We start from the raw sequence: 23,026 nt of genomic DNA on the forward strand, positions 1-23,026 counted from the left end.
TTATCCCTGCATGTGAGTGATCAAGTTGGAATCCGTGGCAATAAATGGGGTCGAGTGAATGAGAGCTCTTCTAGTTTGTGGCATAAGCGACTTGGCCACATTTCCATTGATCGAATGGAAAGACTAGTTAAGGATGGGGTTCTCCATTCATGATTTTTCTGACTTCGAAATTTGTACGTACTGTTTAAAAGCAAACTAAAACTAGAAAGAAAGGAGCCACTAGGAGTACATGTCTATTAGAAATCATTCACACTGATATATGTGGACCATTTCCGACTCCTACTTTATGTGGCGAAAGATATTTCATCACTTTCATAGATGATTTTTCTAGATTTGGCTATATTTATCTCATTAAGGAAAAATCAGAAGCACTGGATACCTTTAAATTTACAAAGCTGAAGTTGAGTTACAACTTGACTTAAAGATAAAGGTTGTAAGGTCTGATAGAGGTGGGGAGTATTATGGAAAACACTCAGACACAGGCCGAAGTCCAGGTGCGTTTGCTCTCTACTTACAATTGAATGGAATCGTCGCAAAGTATACTATGTCGGGTACACTCGAGCAGAACAGAGTGGCTGAGAGGCGGAATTGTACTCTTTTGGACATGGTGAGAAGCATGATATGCAACTCGTCATTGCCTGAATCGTTGTGGGGAGAAGCCTTAAAGACAACGGTGCATATCCTGAATCGTGTACCAAGTAAAGCTGTGGCTAAGACTCCTTACGAATTATGGGTCGGTAAGAAGCCAAAGTTGGGATATTTGCATGTTTGGGGCTGTCTGGCTGAAGCGAGAGTTTATAACCCACATTTAAAGAAGTCAGATCCTAGAACCATCACTTGTCATTTCATTGGTTACCCTGATAGGTCTAAAGGTTATAAATTCTATTGTTCGTCCTATACTACATGCATAATAGAGACCAAATATGCTGTATTTTTAGAGGATGACGATCTCAGTGGGAGTAAGATGTCTAGATCCTTGGTTTTTGAGGAAGATCGGGATAAGTTGCCGATTGAAGAGGAAACCTCATTACCCGGTTGCTCCATTGGGAGAGATTAATGGATCAAGTGATGCCATGGACGAACCGTCCCACGTTCCTGATGCTCAGGTGGCACCGATAGTGCGTAGATCACAAAGGGAAAAGAGGTCAGCCATCTCGAATGCTAACTTAGTCTATTTAAATGAGTGTGATTTCGATGGAGAAATAGATGAAGATCTTATTTCTATGATCAGGCCATGAATAGTGAGAGATCATCACAGTGGCTTAGCGCCATGAAAGATGAGTTGATCTACATGGAAAAGAACCACGTTTGGGAACTCACCAAGTTACCAAAGGGAGTCAAGCCTGTAGGCTGTAAATGGGTCTTTAAGACCAAACATGACTCTAAAGGTGGGATAGAAAGATTCAAGGCCAGATTAGTCGCTAAAGGTTGCACTCAAAAGGAAGGAGTAGACTACAAGGAGACTTTTTCTCCTGTTTCAAAGAAAGACTCCTTGATGGGTTGTCATGGCCCTAGTAGCTCATTTCGACCTTGAGTTACATCAGATGGACGTGAAGACTGCTTTCTTAAATGGTTACTTGCTCGAAAAGGTCTATATGACTCAACCCGAAGGTTTTGGGGTTAAGGGCAAGGAACATCAAGTTTGTAGACTTAATAAGTCGATCTATGGATTGAAGCAGGCTTCAAGACAATGGTATCTTAAGTTTCATGAGATAGTTTCGAGTTTTGGGTTCAAAGAAAACGTTGTAGACTAGTGGGAGCAACTTCATCTTCCTTGTGTTATATGTAGATGACATATTGCTTGCAAGTAGCAATTTGGGAATGCTGTGTCTTGGCATTCTTTTAATGGTAAGTTTCCTATATTGCAAATCCATCGGATTCTTTCAAGTTGTTGCCATTTTTTTATGAATGATTCCAAGAAGGAAAATGATATGGAGACCTAGAGTAGGACCTAAAATGGGACCTGCAATGAAAATATGCCATGTGCTAAAGAAAAATTTACTTTTTGATGATTTTCCTAAACTTAAGGGATTGCTCACGTCACTACTGATGTTGTGGCGTGAAACAATTTGTTCGGTCCCCTTTTAGGTCCTACTCTCGGCTTCCCTAGCCTTACTCTTCCAAAAACTAAGGCCGAAAAATACAGATCAAAGATGAAGATACTGAGAGAAAATTAGTCGAAGAGTCTAGACGAAGAAAGAGAAGAAAGACTAACTATTGTTCTTACTAACCAGGGCCCAATTGGTTCGAAGATCCAAACCGTCCATTTGTTGCGCCCCAACTTAAATGAGCCTTACCCATAAAGTCATCTCCATTGGGACACACTCTTATCTACGTATGGCCCAACAAATGAACTGTTTGGATCACCCAAACAATGTGGGGCCCTCTTGTCAACTTAATTGAGCCTTGACTATAAAATTAACTCTTCAATCTACATATACATGAAAAATTATGACGGGTGACCATACAAACCGGAATTTTTCAAATAATAATGGTACGGCCCACTCCATAGGTTGATCCAAACCGTTCATTTGTTGGGCTTGTGCCCCAAAATGTATCTCTATATGATAATCCCAAGCCTCCAATCTATAGAGGAACTGCACATTATGGAAACTTCAGTAGTTCGGACGGTTAGGATAATCCTATGGAAATGATTTTTTGGGGCACAACCTGTTTACGTTGTGGCCCAACAAATGAATGGTTTGGATCATCCTATGGAGTGGGCCGTACCATACACTATGAAAAATATGGGTTTGTATGGCCACCCATCATATAACTTCTCCATATACTTACATAATTTGATAAGCTACTGTGGATGCATTATCTATCATTCCAGAGAGAGGGAGAGGGGCATGGCATGTTAGATGTGTTTTTTTGGTTTGAGCAAAGAGCCCCAACAAGTTGACACGTGATTCCTTAAAATAAGTAACAAGATATATTTACTTCGTTAGTGGGTGCCCGAATATTAATGCAACGAGTCGTAGTTAAAGAGGGGCTATTTAACCGCTTGAGGCTAGCATTCCTCATGGTTGAAAGTTGTAATTGGAGTTAATGATTTAGGCAGGGGAATTGAAAGAGAGTTGATCTATGCATGTTGGGTCATTGACGAAATGATTAGGATGAAGTAAAGAAACTCTTTTGTGGTTGAGCACTGCTCCCACTGTTCCTCCCTAGGTTCTCTTTTTTTTTTTTCCCTCTTGTTCTTCTCATCTCCATTAACAAGTTTTGTCCATCTGAGTGCTTCGAGAGAATTCATAATAAGGTGGTTTGGTCCCCCTGTTTCAGAAGGAACTTTTTTGATCGAGAACTATCGGATATATCTCAGCTGCTTCATCTCATTGAGCGATGCTATTTAAAAAGACGAGGGGTGGACAAACGGATCTGGATTTGGAATACATCTGGTATTTTTTCTGCCAAATCCTTTTATTTCCATTTATTGCCTGCTATTGGGTTTCCAAGTTGTGCGGCCGTCTGGAAATTCATGGGCCCCCCTTCGGTCTCTTTTTTCAGTTGGGCAGTGTGCAATGGAAAGATCCAGACCATTGAGTTTCTGAGAAAAAGGGGTATATGCTTGGTAGATCATTGCTCGCTTTGTTTGGAGGATGGGGAATCGATCGATCATCTTTTCGTTCATTGCAAAGTATCAAGGATGATTTGGGATCGGATATTGGTCAGGTTTGGCATCTGCTGGGTCTTCCCCAATTCCATAGAGGACTTGTTTATAAGTTGAGAATTTGTGCCCTGGAAGCAAAAAGGTAAAGTCTTATGGAGGTTATGTTTGATAGCAGTGTGGTGGGTAATCTGGAAAGAAAGAAACTCGAGAGTATTCGAAGGATCATCAAAGTCAGTGTACTGGTTATATAATAAAATCATAGCATTAGTTATTTTTTGGGCAAAAAACTCCCCGGCGTTTAAGTTCGTCTCAGCTTTCGATCTTTGGGAGGGTTGGAGTATTGTGTGCAATGAAGGGTTGAGAAGAGAGAAAAGATGTCAGAATTGGGAAGCCCCACCTGAAGGGTCTATTACTCTTAATTTTGATGGGTCCTCACTTGGGAATCCGGGTCCAGCAGGGATTGGAGGACTTTGTAGGGATGCCAGAGGGGGAGTTTTGTGGGCTTTCGCAGGTCCAATTGGAATTGCCGATTCGTCTGAAGCGGAAGTAAGAGCTGCATATCAAGGGATAAAGCTGTTATCTGTGGATTCTTATGAGAGGGCAATTGTGGAAGGAGATTCTTCAAATGTAATCAGGTGGTTATCAGGGAGAGTAGATCCTCCGTGGAGATTCTTAAGTTTCTTTGAGGAAATTCATGATCTTATGGAAGAATCATCTATGGTTTATAAGCATGTTAGGCGTGAAGCAAATGGGGAGGCGGATTCCCTCGCTAGATCTGGTGTGTTCAAAGAGGGGTTGGAGTGTTATGATTTCCTTCCTCCGTGAGAAGTGGGGTGTTCTGTTGTTGTTTCCAATGCTGTCTTTGCTGTGATTGATTAGATTGTAATATCTTTGTATTTTAGGTGGTCCATCTCGGCCCGCCTTCTTTAATATATTATCATTTAAAAAAAAAAAAAACAAGTTTTGTCCATCGTTGGTATTTTGGCCACAAATTGTTAGGCATTACTTGATTTGCAAAAATTCACAGAAATGTGATGGCTCTATTTGCAAATTGTAAAAGTAGAACACTCTTTTTATTGGAAACCATAGTCAACTGTGGGCAATCTTGGGTAACTTTCCCATGACAATTTCACTGTGGGCTATATTAGGTAACTTTCCCAAGACAATTTCCATTCTGATAGATGGAGACTTTGATTGCCCTTGGCGCGCAAAACCACTCCATGCCAAAATTAGAGCCGTTTTGGATGTATTTGAAGATTGTAAACTCACCCACACTTGGCGGGAAGCAAATAGAGCTGCCGATTTTTTGTCCAAACCGGATTGCTCTTGTAAAGGGATGGATATAGAGTCTAATTGCTTACCAGAGTGTAATTGCTATTTTTATTAATCTGGTAGGGGTCCATGCCTAACCCAGCTTACCCATCAAAAAATAAAAATTCCATTCTTTTATGGAGGATACGGAGGAAATATCATATTAAGTGTTCTCCCTTATTTATCAAGAAGATTTGCATCACTTTATATAGCATGAAAGATGGAGAATATAAAGGATTGTATGCCTTTCATACTGCATGATTTACAGAGAAGATCTTGGTATGCCTTTATAAGCATCGTTCATGTGCATCAAAGATAGATCAATGAAATGAATGAAATTTCTCATTCCATTTTGCATCGTTTCCTTTAGCTTAACACCTTCTGCAAATAAATCAAAGTAGAAGACATCTTTTGCAAAACCCCCCATTAATTTATGAGATTTTTGCCGATTAGTCTCTACTTGGCAAAAGAAATGCTTAATGGTCCCTAACCCCAGCTTACCCATCAAAAAAAAGAAGAAGCATATTATCCAGACCGTCATGCTTTTAAAAAATAATTGCTAAAAGGTCCCTAAAACTAACATGCGTCGATTTACTTGGGTAAAAACTTTAATATGAAAAATTTACCCCTACCAACCTTTAAACTGTTTTAGACCATTTTCCTTTTCCCTTCCATTTTTGGCAAAAAGTTAGGAAATAAGACGAAAATAGTATCCTAATATTTTGTCAAAAATCATTCAACAAGTTGTTAACGTTTTTCCTTGCAAATTAGTTGAAATGATTAATGTTAATTTAGATGAATTTCATAATAAATCGAAAACCCATCTTAATAGATATTAGGCAGCCTGAGGCTGGAGACATCTTTTCTTCATGTGTAAATAAAGTAAGAAATTTTAGGAATATTTTCCGTTTCTAAAGTAAACAAGGAGAAAAAGTTTAAGAAAAAAAATTCATAATTTATTGGATATTTTACTATTAATATGATTAATCATATTGGGAAAGATTTATGATATTTTAGATAGATTGTTTTTTTACTTATAATCTATTTAAGATTTCTAATATTCAAAATAGATTATATTTCTATTTTAGGTAGATTGTATTTCTAGGTTTTTTTTTTGATAACGTAGGATGTCCCCACCCCCTGCGGGAGTAGGACTAGTCCCTACGGATACACTCAACGACCCACTCACCACGTGTATCAGGTAAGTCGGGGGCGGGGTTCGAACACTCGTCAACAGGGAGCAAACCCGTGACTTTATGCCGAAGAGCCGACGCCGCCTCGGTGGGTGTGTATTTCTAGGTTGAATTTAATCTGGGCATTATATATTCAGTGGAGATAATCTTGATATAGGCACGCCTCTCTTTAGTTTTTTTCACTTTTTCATGTTTAAATTCCCAACAAGCTACCACCAAATTGATGAAAATGTATAATTTAGAAATCTCCTTCTCCCATTAAAGAAAGTTTAGGAATAATTATGTATATGATAATATAATGTGAGTGAATTATTTAGGAACTTAAATAGTATAAAAAAACCTGCAAAAGTCGGTATTTTTTAAAAATGCAGTGGGCCCCACCTTGTTAGAAAATCCAAACCATTCACACATTGGGCCCCAATGTAAATAGGCCATGCCCCGAGAATCAAGTCCTTATGTTTATCCCAAGCATCAGATCTATAGAGAACAGAGAGTTAGGATTATCTTAGATGATTACTTGGCAGTCTATTTATGCTGGCCCAATGAACGAATGGATTGGATCTTCAAACAAGGTGGGCCCAACCAAATAAAACTCATTGTGATGGTTTGGTTCAGCAGTATAAGGTGGAACCCATCTAAAAATGAGAATAGAGTGGCATTTTAATAATAAAAGTGAGGAATGAGTTAGTAAAATACCCAATTGAAAACCGCTCTAAAAAAAAATTAAATAAGGTCGGGTTTTAAATTTAGGGAAATGATAAATGTGCCCCTTTTCATTACTTGGGAGTGTCCCAAGTAATGAAAAGGGGCACATTTATCATTTCCCTAAATTTATTATGAAATTCATCTAAATTAATGTTAATCATATAAATTAATTTGAAAGGAAAAATATTAACACTTTAACACTTATCAAAGGATTTTTGATGAAAATATTGAGTGACATACTATTTTCGTCCTCGTTTCCTAACTTTTTTGTCAAAAAATTTGAAAGGGAAATGGAAAATGGGCTAAAACCATGGTTTTAAATTTCGACCGAAATCCGAAATTTCGATGGAGACCGACACCGAAACCACCCAAAACCGAAATGGTCATCTATTTCAATCGAAATTTAGGTTTTTCTGAAATTTGACCAAAAAAATCTGTTTTTTTAAATTAATTTAATATTTCACCAAAATTTCAGTAATTTAATATTGAATAAAATATTAATTTCGATTTTTGTACCAGATTTCGACCGAAATTTGAAATTTCAAGGTCCGAAACCGGCACCGAAACCGAAATTTTAAACCTTGGCTAAAACAGCTTAAAGGTTGGGCGGGGTTAAAGGATTTTTGACGAAAATGTGTCATTTTAAAGTCTTTAATGAGTAAAATGACTCTGTAAAGACCTTTTAGCAATTATTTTTAAAAAGTATGCATTTATTTTGCCAACAGGGACTAATTGGAAACATAGTTAGCATAATGCCATTTTAAACTGCATTTTTAAAAAATAAAAAACTCATTTTATTTGGATAAAAAACTCTGTTTTTTCTTTTTTTGTGGAAAACGTTTTAAACATGTTTAAAACCCAAGGAATGATAAATTGAAGGGCACCCTTGCAAAAACAAGCTACAAGGGTACCCCCATTGGTCCATCTCCACTAAGAAAGCACCGAAAATTATGAAATACTGAGCAATAAATGCACCTTTTTTTAAATTTTCTGTGCCCACTTAGTGTTGATGGACCAATGAGGGCGCCCTTGTAGCTTGCTTTGGCAAGGACACCCTTCATTCTATCACTCCTCTTAAAACACGTTTTAGACTTATTAAAAGTGTTTACTTTTTTTTCGGGCGATGATAAATTCGCACCCCTTTAAAGGAGGGGGGTGTGTGGCAGACTTTAAAGCTTCTTAACGTCAGGGGGTGCGAATTATTCAACAGTGGGAGCGAATTTATAAATGTGCACCCGGCACATGTTAGGCTATCAGTTAAAACCGCCGAGTTTTAATCCCATATATAAATACCTCTTGGACCCCGCTTTTCATACATTCTTCACACTCTCGTTTTGTTTTCCCTCCTTTTCTCTCTCAAGAACGAAAGACAAGAATAAAAGTGATAAGAGATTAAAAGAAACAAATCAAATAAAAGATATCTAAACTCAAAACCCTAGTTTCAGAGAAAACTCTTCTGAAAAACCCTAACCCTAATTTTTAGTTGAGAAATATTCAAAGAAGATCAGTCGCAATGGATATGAGATTTCCCTACTCTCCGGCCGAGGTCGCCAAAGTTAAATTAGTCCAGTTCGGAATCCTCAGCCCCGATGAGATTGTAAATCTCTTCTCCAATTTCTTCTCGTTAGGGTTTTTTTTTATGTTGTCTAGGGTTTTGATCATCTGCATTGTTCGTTTTGCCTATTTTGGCTGAGGCAAATGTGTGTAGTGTCTACAGTTTTTACTCGTTACGGATTTCTAGGGTTTTTTTGCTCTTTCTAGGGTTTTATTTTTTAATGCTTAGGGTTTTGATCTTTGGCTCTGTTCTTTTTTGCAAATTTTCGCAGAGGCAAATGTCTGTTGTGTCTCCAATTTCTCTTCGTTATGGATTCCTAGGTGTTTTTCTTGCAGTTTCTAGTTTTTTTTTTTTTTTTGTTTATGGTTTTGATCTTTGGCTCTGTTCTTTTTTGCAAATATTTGCTGAGGCAAATATCTGTAGTGTCTCCAATTTCTCCTCGTTACGGATTTCTAGGGTTTTTTTGTTATTGCTGTTTCTGTTGATCTTTAGCTCTGTTATTTTTTTTTTCCAAATTTTCGCTGTGGCAATGTAGTGTCTCCAATTTCTCCTCGTTAAGGAATTTATAGGTGTTTTTTTTTTTTTTTTTACTATTTAGAGTTTTTGTCTTTGGCTCTTTTCTTTTTCAAATTCTCGCATCGGCAAATGTCTGCGGTGTCTCCAATTTCCCCTCGTTATGAATTTCTAGGGTTTTTGGTTGAGGGTTTTGATATATGTTTTTTTTTGAATGGCGGTTTTGATCTTTTGCTCTTTTCTTTTTTCTTTTTTGCAAGTTTTTGTAGAGGGAAATGTCTGTAGTTTCTCCAATTTCTTCTCGTTACTGATTTCTAGGGTTTTTTTTATGCTGTTTCTGTCTAGGGTTTGATATTTGGGTTTTCATTTTGCAAATTTCGCAGAGGCAAATGTCTGTAGTGCAGATCGAGCACAGTGAGACGATGGAGAGAGGAAAACCAAAACCAGGTGGTCTCAGCGATCCTAGGCTCGGGACGATTGATCGCAAAATGAAATGCGAAACATGCACCGCTAACATGGCGGAGTGCCCTGGCCATTTCGGGCATCTTGAGCTCGCCAAACCTATGTTCCACATAGGGTTTCTCAAGACCGTACTTAGTATCATGCGCTGCGTCTGTTTCAATTGCTCAAAAATCCTCGCCAACAAGGTGCTTAAACGATATCCTTCTTGAATTGTACGCTTGGAAATGCAAGGATTGATTAGATATAACGGGTTTTGATGAATTTTGGCATAGTGTATGATAACTGAAGTGAAACAATTGGAATTTTGTGAGGCTAATTTTCTAAAATCCTCAATTAAAAGCAAAGCATATGTTAGCCCAAAGGTTCAACCTTGGCACTTTCCCACGATGACAACAGCATTTTTATTGTTGTTTTATTAATATCCCAATGTTGTTTAAGCATTCTTCCTGAAGGTCAAATTGGAGCATATAGAAGCATGGATCAAAGCACAAAGATTGGAGCATGGAGTCAAAAGAAGAAAAAGAAGATCCATGGAGCAAGAAGAAGATGAGTGAAGACTTGAATATTCAGTTGAAGATTTGAATTGTCCAAGTCTAAGTTAGAACATACAAAGTAATCCCTTAATGTATTGGGAATAATGGCGCTAGGAAGGCACTTAAGCAAAGTTAATAAATTGATCATTAAAACTGAAGATCTGCTGAAAGGCCTTTCACGGATGATTGTTGTTCTGAACAATCATGGAGATTGACAATGTATTTTTTGCCCTTTTCCCTGCTCTTTACAAGGGGTTGAGTTCTTCCATAGTTTGGCTTAATTTCCACTCTTTTAGCTGTTTGGAAGAAATGCAACAACAGAATTTTCGGGGATAGTGGAGAGCGTAAATGCAATTAAGGGAAGTGTGTTTGGGTGGATCATTGCATAGGTGAGCATTGATTGAAAATTGAAGGGCATCAAGTGGGTCAGTTGCACCGATTGTGAGATTGCTTATGTTAAGAAGTACGTTTTTCTCATATAGTGTGATTTAGATGGATCGTATCACCTTTTTGATATACTCCTGTTGAGTTAAAATTTTTAACCGAAAAGTAGGACGAAAGAATTGGTAAAAAGAAATTGGTAATATGATTTGATGTTAAAAATCTCAGAGGAACTCCGGATCCAAACCCTTTTGTCTTTGCCACCCTATTTGATGTATTAGGAGTTCAGAGAATTCAGAAATCGAGCTATCTGGTCGATCTCTCCGTCAAAGAAGTTTCTACATCATTCCTTGCTCCTCGTTCTCGCACTTGGCCAGACTGTGGAGCATTCTTGCTCCTCCTGGGGTCTGCATGTTTGGGTGGACCGCCTTCCTTGACAAGATTCCACATTGTTCCTTGCTCCTTTCATCGCATTTGGCCAGAGTGTGGAGCATTCCTACTCTGCCCATGGTTTGCACGTTCTTGGGGACCGTCTTCCTCGACAAGCTCCTTACAAGCTGTCAAAAGCTATTATAATTCCCAAAAAGTTCTCAGCAGCCAATTAAATAATAAAAGACAAGGAGAGTTTGTCTCATTATCCAAAAATGGTAGTGGGAATATCAGTAGCCTAAGCTACATTTGGGTTTTATGCTTAAGGTGATATAGAGTTTTTGTGTTTTCTTGGTTAATATAAACGGTAGAAAAGAGAGATTTTAGCCCTAATATGGAGATGGTGACTCTTCTCCCGTGGATGTTGGCCCACAACCGAATTCTCGAACAATGTAACTCTTGCTTTTTTGTTTTTGTATGCGTTTGGATTTCTTGCATCTCATCTTGGACGTAGGCAGACAAATGAATTCTCCCGCCCCATTGGTGCGATGAAATACAGAATCAGCTTGAAGGGGCATCTATATCCTTCCACCACATAAGAAGGTCGGCCAACAATGAGGCGGATAGGTTAGCATTGGAAGGAGCCTTATGGGAATCCTTTTTTGTTAGCTTCCCCCTTGAGGGCCCTCAGTCCTCTATCCGCTTCGTGTATTTTCTGCTGTTTTTCCGTTTTCCTTTATCATTTGTATTGACCAGCTCGGTCGTGCCTCTTTTTCTTAATGAAGTTTTCCTACCATTTAAAAAAGAAGAAGAAGATAAATTGCATTCTTTGAATCCAGCTTAAGTTTGTTTGTTTGTTTGTTTGTTTTTTTGTACGGTTCAGCATGCCCCTTTCTCATGGAAAATCATTGGGATTATTTTTCATGCAGTGGTTTTTGAAATAATCAGAAATGATTTCTTCTATATGCTATTATCAAATTTGGAATTGCTAGCCGGTAATATTTGTTACTGATAATTAACTGTGACGCTTGCTTGCACAGAATAACTAATAATATACAGGTTCTATCTCCTGCGAAGCTCCCTCTCTTATATGAGCTTTTTTCTTTCTTTCTTATTTTTTGGTTTATCTGGATTGGCTGCTAACTTTGGCTACTATATTGAAATTCTGATTTATTATGACTTCTTGCAGGAGGACCACAAATTCAAGCAAGCTTTGAAAGTTAGAAATCCAAAGCATCGACTAAGAAGGGTTTTGGATGTATGTAAAAACAAAACAATATGCGATGGTGGTGATGAAATTGACGTCCAAGGCCAAGATTCAGAAGAACTACTAAAGAAGCCTCGAGGGGGTTGTGGTTCCCAACAACCAAAGTTAACTGTTGAAGGTATGAAAATGATTGCTGAATACAAGGCTGCGAAGAAGAAAAATGATGACAAAGAACAGCTCCCTGAACCTGTAGAAAGAAAGCAACAACTTTCTGCAGAAAGGGTAACCCCCGTGCAAAATGCTTCTTCTTCTTTTTCTCATGCTTCTTCATGCTTTTTAGAACTCATTGTAAAAAAAATATATTATTAAAAAAAATATAAAATATATTATCTGTTTCATTATCTGTTTTTTGCTTCTTTATCAGGTGCTTAGTATTCTGAAGAGGATTAGTGATGAGGATTGCCAGTTGTTAGGGTTGGACCCCAAGTATGCCCGTCCAGATTGGATGATTTTGCAAGTCTTGCCAATTCCTCCCCCCCCTGTGAGACCTTCTGTGATGATGGACACGTCTTGCAGGAGTGAGGCAAGCTACTTCCACTATTATGTGAATTTGTTTTCCTTAAATTTATAAAATCATGGCATTTGGTAGGGTTTTTATTTAATTTTGACTTACAATATATTGATCGTGTATACTTTCTTCTCTGGAACAGGATGATTTAACTCATCAATTGGCAATGATTATCAGACACAATGAGAATCTCAGAAGGCAGGAGAGAAATGGAGCTCCTGCCCACATCATATCAGAATTTGCTGAATTATTGCAGTTTCACATTGCTACATATTTTGATAATGAGCTCCCGGGTCAGCCGAGGGTATGCATCGTATAGATCCATTAGTTCTTGATAACGAATTTGATCTACTGTTTTTTTTTTTTTTTTTGAATTTGATCAATTGATTTCTGCTTTACTGTTCAGGCTACACAACGTTCAGGGCGGCCTATCAAATCTATATGCAGTAGGCTTAAGGCTAAAGAAGGTCGAATTAGAGGCAACCTTATGGGGAAACGTGTGGATTTTTCTGCACGTACGGTCATCACACCAGACCCAACAATTAACATTGATGAACTGGGAGTACCATGGAGTATTGCTTTAAATTTAACATACCCGGAGACTGTGACACCATATAACATTGAGAGGTGTCATATCTGCTTATCTAGTTATCTTCTAAATGTGTTTGTTCTTCCTTTTCTTCTACTGCAAGACACTAAGGGGCTGTTTAGATATGTGGATTTTAGAATCCAGGTTTAAGTTTGAAAGCGGTGTAAAATTCTGAATTTTACAATCCATTATCCTGGATTTTAAGTAAGAAATCTAGGTTTTGAGAAATCTTTCCCCCATCCTGAGATTTCTAAAACCTGGAAACATGGGACAATGTCCTACTCTCTCGCCCTAGGGAAAGAAGGGCGAGAAATCAGAAAACGACGGACGGTCTTCTGCTCTCGTCTCCCATTTAGGATTTTGAGAAAATCCAAGAATATAAAATCCACGTATCCAAACGGCCCCTAAACACTTATTCCTATTTTTAAAAATTAATTATATTTTTCAGGCTGAAGGAGTTGGTAGAATATGGGCCCCATCCCCCCCCTGGTAAAACAGGTGCCAAGTACATTATAAGGGAAGATGGGCAGAGGCTTGATCTCCGGTACTTGAAGAAAAGTAGTGATCATCATCTGGAGCTAGGTTATAAGGCAGGCTCCCATCTTAAAAATCGTGGTTCTTAATTCAGTCTTGACTCTTCAACCTTTTCTTTATTTATTCAATTTTGTATGCAGGTGGAGAGGCACTTGAATGACGGTGACTATGTTCTTTTTAATCGGCAACCTAGTCTTCATAAAATGTCTATCATGGGACATAGAATCAAAATTATGCCTTACTCAACTTTTCGCTTGAATTTGTCTGTGACTTCTCCTTACAATGCTGATTTTGATGGAGATGAAATGAACATGCATGTTCCTCAGTCGTTTGAAACTAGGGCTGAAGTCTTGGAGCTCATGATGGTCCCAAAATGCATAGTTTCTCCTCAATCTAATCGCCCTGTTATGGGCATTGTCCAGGATACACTCTTAGGATGCCGAAAGATCACCCAAAGAGATACCTTCATAGAGAAGGTGATGCCAACAAACAGTTTTTTTTTTTCTTTTTTATTTTGAGAAGGAGATGTCAGCAAACAGTCTTATTTCATTTTTATTTTTCATTTCCTGTTTTTTGATGCAGTGTTTCCTTCTAGGACTATGAGAATTTATTTTTATTTTTTTCGGATTGTGGCAGGATGTCTTTATGAACATCTTGATGTGGTGGGAGGATTTTGATGGGAAAATACCTGCTCCTGCTATTTTGAAGCCTAGATCCCTTTGGACCGGAAAACAAGTTTTTAATCTTATCATTCCAAAGCAGATTAATCTGATAAGATTTGCTTCCGGGCACTTAGATACTGAAAAAGGATTTATCACTCCGGGAGATACCCAAGTTCGAATAGAGAGAGGGGAGCTTCTTTCTGGCACTCTCTGCAAGAAGACCCTTGGAACATCTACTGGAAGTCTTATTCATGTTATCTGGTATGCTATTGTTTTCTCAAACTTGGATATGTTATTATCTCTGTTTGTAATCTATTTGGATGCTATCTTTTCTTTTTCTGAAATGTTTATTTTGGTTCGCAGGGAAGAGGTTGGCCCTGATGCAGCCCGGAAGTTCTTGGGACATACACAGTGGCTAGTTAACTATTGGCTTTTGCAGAATGGTTTTAGTATTGGAATTGGGGACACAATTGCTGATGTTGCAACAATGGATAAAATTAGTGAAACAATAGCTAGGGCAAAGAACGAAGTGAGAGAACTTATCAAGGAAGCCCAAGAAAAGACGTTAGAGGCAGAACCCGGGCGAACTATGATGGAATCATTTGAGCACAGGGTGAATAAGGTGCATAACTTAGACGAATTCAGCTCGTTTAGTGGTTCACTTGAATTTTAGATACTTCGTCTTGGTTTTCCTAACCAAGGTTTTAAATTTTCGGTTTCTCCCCGTAACCGCTGAAAATTAGTAAAATTTTGAATAAAAAATTCATTTTTCTGAAATTTCTGAAATATCCGAAATTTTGGCTAAAATTTGTGATATTTCTGAAATTTTGGTTTCAGGGGATTTCGGTTTCGGTCCCAACCGAAATCCAAAATTTCGGCCGAAATTTCAAACCATGTTCCTAACACATTCTCTTCCTCTTAGGTGTTGAATACGGCTCGTGATGATGCTGGTAAAAGTGCACAAAAGAGCTTATTGGATAGTAACAATCTGAAGGCTATGGTTACAGCAGGATCCAAAGGAAGTTTTATCAACATTTCACAGATGACAGCTTGTGTGGGACAGCAAAACGTTGAGGCTAAACGAATTCCTTATGGGTTCATTGATCGGACATTACCTCATTTCACCAAAGATGATCATGGGCCTGAAAGTCGTGGTTTCGTGGAGAACTCATATCTGAGTGGTCTATCTCCACAAGAATTTTTCTTCCATGCTATGGGTGGTAGGGAAGGTCTGATTGATACTGCTGTGAAAACTTCTGAAACAGGTTATATTCAGAGGCGTCTTGTGAAGGCTATGGAGGACATTATGGTCAAGTACGATGGTACTGTTAGGAACTCTTTAGATGATGTTATTCAATTTCTGTATGGAGAAGACGGAATGGACGCTGTTTGGATCGAATCACAGAATTTGGATTACTTGAAAATGAATAAATCCGAGTTCTATAATGTTTACAGGTATGAGATTGACAATGATAACTGGAATCCAAGTTATATCTTACCTGTACATGTTGAGGATTTGAAAACCATCAGGGAATTTCGGAATGTGTTTGATGCCGAAGTTCAGAAACTAGAGGCAGATCGAACCCAGCTTGGTACGGAGATTGCTACTACCGGCGATAACTCCTGGCCTATGCCTGTGAATCTCAGGAGACTTATCTGGAATGCTCAAAAGACATTTAAGGTTGACTTGAGAAGGCCATCTGGAATGCATCCAATGGAGATTGTTGAAGCAATTGATAAGCTTCAGGAAAGGTTAAAAGTTGTTCCTGGCGCTGACCCAATTAGCATGGAAGCTCAGAAAAATGCCACCCTTTTCTTCAATATCCTTCTTCGCAGCACTTTTGCCAGCAAGCGTGTGTTGAAGGAATATAGGCTTACTCGTGAAGCATTTGAATGGGTTATTGGTGAGATAGAATCGCGGTTTTTACAATCATTAGTAGCACCAGGTGAAATGATTGGATGTGTGGCTGCACAGTCCATAGGTGAGCCGGCTACTCAGATGACCCTTAATACCTTTCACTATGCCGGTGTAAGTGCCAAGAATGTTACGTTAGGTGTCCCTAGGTTGAGGGAAATTATAAATGTTGCTAAGAAAATTAAAACACCTTCTCTTTCTGTGTACCTTAAGCCTTATGCCAACAAGACAAAAGATTCTGCCAAGAATGTTCAATGTGCTTTGGAGTACACTACTTTGCGCAGTGTAACACAGGCAACAGAGGTATGGTATGATCCAGATCCAACGGGCACCATTATTGAAGAGGATTTTGATTTTGTCAAGTCCTATTATGAAATTCCGGATGAAGAGGTGGACCCCGAAAAAATTTCACCTTGGTTGCTTCGCATAGAGTTAAATCGGGAAATGATGGTGGACAAAAAATTGACCATGGCAGACATTGCCGAGAAAATTAACTGCGAGTTTGATAATGATTTAACTTGTATATTCAATGATGACAACTCTGAAAAACTAATTCTTCGTATACGTATAATGAATTCTGAGGCTCCAAAGGGGGAATTGCAAGATGAAGAATTTTCTGAAGATGACGTCTTCCTCAAGAAAATTGAGAGCAACATGTTGACCGAAATGGCCCTACGAGGCATTCCTGATATTAATAAAGTGTTCATGAAATCCTCAAAAAAAGGCAGGTTTGAAGAAAATGAAGGAATCAAACAAAGATCCGAGTGGATGCTGGACACAGAAGGTGTGAATCTATTGGCTGTTCTTTGTCACCAAGATGTTGATGCGACGAGAACAACAAGTAACCACTTGATTGAAGTGATTGAAGTTCTTGGAATTGAGGCTGTTCGTCGGGCTCTGCTAGATGAGTTGCGGGAGGTTATATCTTTTGATGGGTCCTATGTGAATTATAGGCACTTGGCTATTCTATGTGATACTATGACCTACCGTGGTCATTTAATGGCCATTACCCGTCATGGTATTAATCGTAACGACACGGGGCCTATGATGAGATGCTCATTTGAGGAAACTGTGGACATTCTTTTGGACGCTGCTATGTTTTCTGAAGTTGATGAGCTTAAAGGTGTTACTGAAAATATTATGCTTGGTCAGCTTGCACCCATTGGCACAGGGGCCTGTTCCTTATATTTGAATGATCAAATGTTGCAGCAAGCAATTGAACTCCAGCTTCCTAGTTACATGGAAGGTTTGGATTTTTTTGGAGCGACACCTTCTCGCTCACCCATTTTAGGAACACCATATCTTGAAGGGATGATGTCGCCAAATTATTTGCTTAGCCCAAATGCCCGGTCTTCTCCTATTACAGATGCTCAGTTTTCTCCTTATGTTGGTGGGGTGGCCTTCTCTCCTACTCCATCACCAGGGTACACCCCATCATCTCCCGGCTATAGTCCATCCTCCCCTGGATATAGTCCTACATCTCCTGGTTATAGCCCTACCTCTCCAGGATACAGTCCAACATCACCTGGTTACAGCCCTACTTCCCCCACGTACAGCCCTAGCTCTCCCGGCTATAGTCCAACTAGTCCTGCATATTCTCCTACTAGTCCGTCTTACTCCCCCACTTCACCCAGCTATAGCCCAACATCACCCAGTTACAGCCCAACTTCTCCAAGCTACAGCCCCACCTCTCCCAGCTACAGTCCTACTTCACCAAGCTACAGCCCTACTTCCCCAGTCTATAGCCCTCCTTCTCCAGTATATAGTCATACATCTCCTTCATACAGTCCCACTTCTCCTTCATACAGTCCTACTTCACCTTCTTACAGCCCGACCTCACCTTCCTACAGCCCAACTTCTCCTTCATATAGCCCTAAATCACCTGCATACAGCCCGACTTCTCCTGGTTATAGTCCAACTTCACCCAGCTACAGCCCGACATCTCCCAGCTACAGCCCTACTTCTCCAAGTTACAATCCTCCTTCGGCAAAATATAGTCCATCTCTGGCTTACTCACCAAGCAGTCCCAGGCTCTCACCATCCAGTCCTTACGGTCAACCATCTCCTAATTACAGGTAAATTTTGGCAATGGTGGGTCAAATATCTGTGTTAATGCTTTATATCTTGCTAACCTTTATTTACTTATGTTGTAGCCCAACTTCACCATCCTATTCACCAACATCTCCATCATATTCTCCTCCAAGTCCCACATACAGTCCCAGCAGGTAAATTTATTTCACTATTATAAGCCAAGCCTTTGCTATGTTGCTCATAGGCTGTTATTTGCCATCTTTTTGAGTGGTTGTGCCCTTGTGGTTATGTGCATGTCGTATGCTAGCACATATTTATGAATGTCTAGTTAGTTGTATTTGATTCGCACAAAAACTTGGCAAAGGTAAAACCTAGTCGACTCGGCGGATACAATGATTGACTTGAGGAGTTGTTGAACAGTGATTACAAGAGGCAAAGACTGGAAAGGATTCCAACTCGTGCGCTTGAAACCTTTTTTTTTTAATCTTTTATTTTTTAATGGCATGTGCATTTGAAACTTAACTGCTCCAAAACATGCATTGCAGTGATTGTATGGTGGAAGTTGCTAGAACTATGTAGCTCGAATGAGATTTTGCATGTGGAAACATCCTAATATTGGTGATTACCCTTTTTCTTTTGCAGCCCATTTAATTCTGGTGCGAGCGTAGATTACAGCCCGAATTCTACACAGTATAGGTTTGGGTCATCTTTATTTCTTTCATTTATTACTATTCAAAGCTTTCTTCTTAATCAGCAATAAACTAACTGGCCATTTCTTCCTCGCAGTCCAAGTACTGGCTACTCACCAACTGCGCCATGGTACCCCCCATCATCAACCAGTCAATACACAACACAATTAAGCAATAAGGATGAGGAGAGCGCTCCTTGAGGCAAGAAGATTTTTTCATGTGCTAAGTCATGACTCTAAACTGGTTGTTTTTTTTTTTTCACTTCGGTTGAGATGTTTTTGACATAATGTCTGTCATGATATCTATCATATAGGATAGATGACAAAGAAAAGAAAAATGTATATACGTGGGCTTATATGATAGATATCATGATATTTTCAAAAAAATAAATAAATGATAATTATCATTAGACCATATTCCCAATTTCTTATCCTTTTATTCTGTATTATGGGTAGCTTGCCTTGTTGCTCTTGAAAAATCTAGCAAGAAGATATTTCTTTGGAGAGCTTCCTAGAAAGGAAGGTTATAATTAAGATAGCAATGCAAGCTGAGCTGTATTCTACAGGGTCTGATGTTGATTTTGTGTAAGTAGTCGTATTAACTTGTCCGAAGACTGAGCCAATGCAGATGCACATTATAAAAATGCGGGTGTCCACACCATGGGCTCGATGCCACGACACTGCGACTCATTTGATCAAGGCCCTGTAATGGTGGTTGCAAGTAGATGCTTTAAGGAGGGAGAATTCTGGGTCGCTATGGTGTAAAGCATATGTTTTCGAGGGAAAATGCCCAGATTTTTGGTATAAGTTCTTCAACAATTTTCATTAGGGAAGTCATATTTACGCCCCCTTTGATCACCAGGGACACCAAGCGCCAGTGTACGAGGCAATCAAGGCCATTGGATTTTTTTGACGTCAAGTACATGAGCCCCCTTTTAGTCATTGATACACTGGCGCCAGGTGTCCCTGGTGATGAAAAGGGGCGTAAGTATCACTTCCCTTCTCATTATCTGTTTTTCAGACCAGGCAAAACGGGCAGAGGAGAATATCGCTTGGGAGTCGGAGTGTAGAGAAATGAGCGGACCTGTGCAGAAGTGAGGCCGAGAAGGGTTAAAGAACTTCACCTGACTTTGATGGCTGAAAAATTCATTGATTTGGGTGAATTTTTGTGGGCTTGACTTGGAAGGTGCATATGTGTCGCAATCATTAGGTAAAGGGGTTAAGCACTCGGTAGTATTAAGTTGTTACCTTGCAAAAAGAAAGGTTTCGTTCAGTATTTTTTGAAGAGTACTGTGGCACCCACTTTGTATGATGATCTAGACCGTTCAAAACATGACCCACAATATAAGTTGGTGGTACGCTCTAAATCATCTACATAGGATGATCCCAACCCTGTAACATGTAGAGAGATCAGAGGGTAAGGATCATCTTACGTAGATGATTTATGGGGTACAACCTATATTTAGTGTGGCCCAACAAACGAGTGGTTTGGATCATCCCACAAAGTCGGCCCAAACTTAAGGCGGAAGTGAGGGCAATCCTCCACGGCATAAAGCCTTTTCGTGGAAAGAGTGATGGATAGTCTCTTAGGCCTGTTTGGATTGCAAGAAAAACACTTCTGAGAGAATTTTTCTTGGGTTTTTTAGGGCAATGGTATTTTCCATCCCCCTGCATTACGTGCACGCTCCCCATATAAGGTGATTTGACGTAAAAAAGCTTTAAAGTTGCCCACTTTTCACGTCAAATCACGTTATAAGGCGAGGGTGCACGTAATGGGGATGGTCGATCAAATTGGAGGGAGTTTCCTTGATGTTATCAGATGGTTGGATGGTCGATCAATCGTGGAGATTTCTATAGTTCATTGATGAGATCATGGCCCCTTGGTTCTCTTCCATCATGTTAGGACGTTGGTGAATGATACATTGGTGGTGTAAACAGAAAACCAGGTTCCTTTTATTTTATTTTTTTGAATATTTCTCGAGCTCTTCTAATCGTTTTCTCAAAAAAATTTGAACATTTGTCTCACTGAACTATTCCCAGATCCGAACTTCGTAACTACGATCCAAACTAGGACCCACCACGACTACGATCCAAACTAGGACCCACCACGGTTTAGACCTCATGTTTGTGACAAAAAATAAGTTATTTAAATATTTTGGACACACTCTTCTCATGTATAATATTGTGCGGATGAATGGTTCGGTAGGCCTCATTGTAAAAGAATGGGGCATGCCCTTTGCGGCATAGTAAGTCCCGCCTTTGACAGATCTAAACCGTCCATCTGACTCCCATGGCCCTAGAAGCCTAGAATCATGCCAAGCATGCATTCAATAATGCGTATTTTGACTCTAATTTGACATTACAATTGGACAATTGACTTGAATTTTGGGCTATTTTCAAAGGGAGGACCTAACGTGTCATAGTAGATCTGCTTAATTATATTATAATGAGGTTGGGCCTTACCGATTAGGACGATTAGGGTTGTAATTTTGGTGGGGTTTAGGCCAATCCTAACCCAACTCAGGTAGCATTATCTCAAACCTTAACCAACCCAACTTGAGCCAAGGGTCAAGAAGGGTCAACTCTAACTCAACCCGCCTCTAAATCTCTCAACCATAGTCCAACCCGTCTATCAGGATTTGTCAAATCGGGCCAGATTGGGTTATGGTTGGTAAAAGCAAAAAAGAAAATAAAAGAAAGAAAGAAAATAAAAGAAAGAAAAAAATTACCATTAAGATTTTAAAATCATGATAAAATTAGGGGGAACCCGGCCAACCTAACCCAGGCCAAAGTTGCACCCCTACTACTGAATCATCCCTAGAATAGGGAAATGATATATCCGCCGCTTTTGATCACCAGGAGCACCCCCGGTCAGTGCATCAATGATAAAAGAGGGGCTGTTGTACTTATGTCAGAAGAATTCAATGCCTCTGATTGCCACAAACACTGATAGGGCGTGTTCCTGGTGATCAAAAGGGGCGGAAATATCACTTCCCCTAGAATACTGCCTACTCACAATAGGAAAAACATCACAATGAATAATAATTTTTTTGTGCACCCAATCACTCACTTCCAAATGTCAAACTATGAGTGGGACCAGAGGCGGACTTCGAGATCAATGGAGCCGATCACAATGTAGATATGCCATGTGTACGGCCGACGATCGTGTAATTCCCAGTGCCAAAAGATCTGATTTGTCACATCTTTGAAACATTATTCTTGAACTAATAAACAAAGAAGTGGCAATACGTGGAAACATTATTCTTGAACTAATAAAACAAAGAATTGGCAATGTGGGATAAATTTCATTCAATATCAATCTCTCTCTAACCTAACTATGTAGCGAAAGAGCTACAACCTAATCAATCTTATTATTTTCTAATGAGGGTGGGTATTAAACACCCTTCAAATTAGTCATAACACCTATGTGAGTTTGTCTTGTATATAAACTGAAACTAAAAACACATCAAATGATTGAATAAGACCCATCGAAATTGAAAAATGCCAAAATTTATGGGTGTCAATATCAATTTCTTTTTTTCTATTCCTAGGGTAAAAACATTGTTTTTTGTTAAGAAAAAGTAAAACAACCATCGTATGGATGGACCCACTAACACATGAACGATGATCTGGTTTATGTTTGTTGTAGGCCATCACAGTTCCTGCCTATTGTCCTTGGTCCTACCATCATCGGATGATTCTAGACCTTTGATCAAGATCTCCATTCGGCTTATTGAAACTAGGGCCGCCATGAATATACCGCGGTCTGATCTTTCCATTAGTTCATATCCTAAGCAAATAGACGGTTAAAAGAAAGTGGGTAGAAACCCTCATGAAATTCGTAAAATTCATCCATAGGATGATTATGGTCCTCTGATCAGATCAGTTGGCCGCTCATTTATAGTTGGGTCCACCGTATCTATTTATATCACACCGTACACTTGTAGAACTATTGTGGTGAGAAAGAAATTGAAGGACTACCTACTTAGGTGGTAACACTGAATCTAAACTTCATTTCCCTACACCTAAGTTAAAACTATTCACAATAGTATAATCCCCAAAAGCAAATTTTGGCACCAAATACATTATTAGGGATGGGAGGCTCCTAACTTCCAAATATTTTTTAATTTAATAAAATAATTGGTGGGGTTTTCTCAAAATATATATATTTTTTATCGTCAGGTTGAATAATTTCTA

At 39.1% G+C, this 23,026-nt stretch overlaps 1 pseudogene across 1 annotated transcript; it reads left to right on the plus strand.

Annotated features, from left to right (window-relative positions):
• Nucleotides 1-8,222: 8,222 nt before the first annotated feature.
• LOC143864388 (DNA-directed RNA polymerase II subunit RPB1-like) lies at nt 8,223-19,338 on the plus strand (annotated as a pseudogene). The gene is made up of 13 exons (XR_013241150.1): nt 8,223-8,419; nt 9,274-9,537; nt 11,825-12,124; nt 12,267-12,425; nt 12,553-12,714; nt 12,817-13,037; nt 13,448-14,009; nt 14,170-14,456; nt 14,559-14,817; nt 15,118-18,185; nt 18,264-18,335; nt 18,784-18,831; nt 18,928-19,338. The product of XR_013241150.1 is annotated as a DNA-directed RNA polymerase II subunit RPB1-like (transcript).
• Nucleotides 19,339-23,026: the final 3,688 nt, after the last annotated feature.

This window comes from Tasmannia lanceolata, unplaced genomic scaffold, assembly GCF_043159265.1.
Source record: "Tasmannia lanceolata isolate RefF3 unplaced genomic scaffold, GAP_Taslan_0.1 ptg000048l, whole genome shotgun sequence".
NCBI classification, from domain to species: Eukaryota; Viridiplantae; Streptophyta; class Magnoliopsida; order Canellales; family Winteraceae; genus Tasmannia; species Tasmannia lanceolata.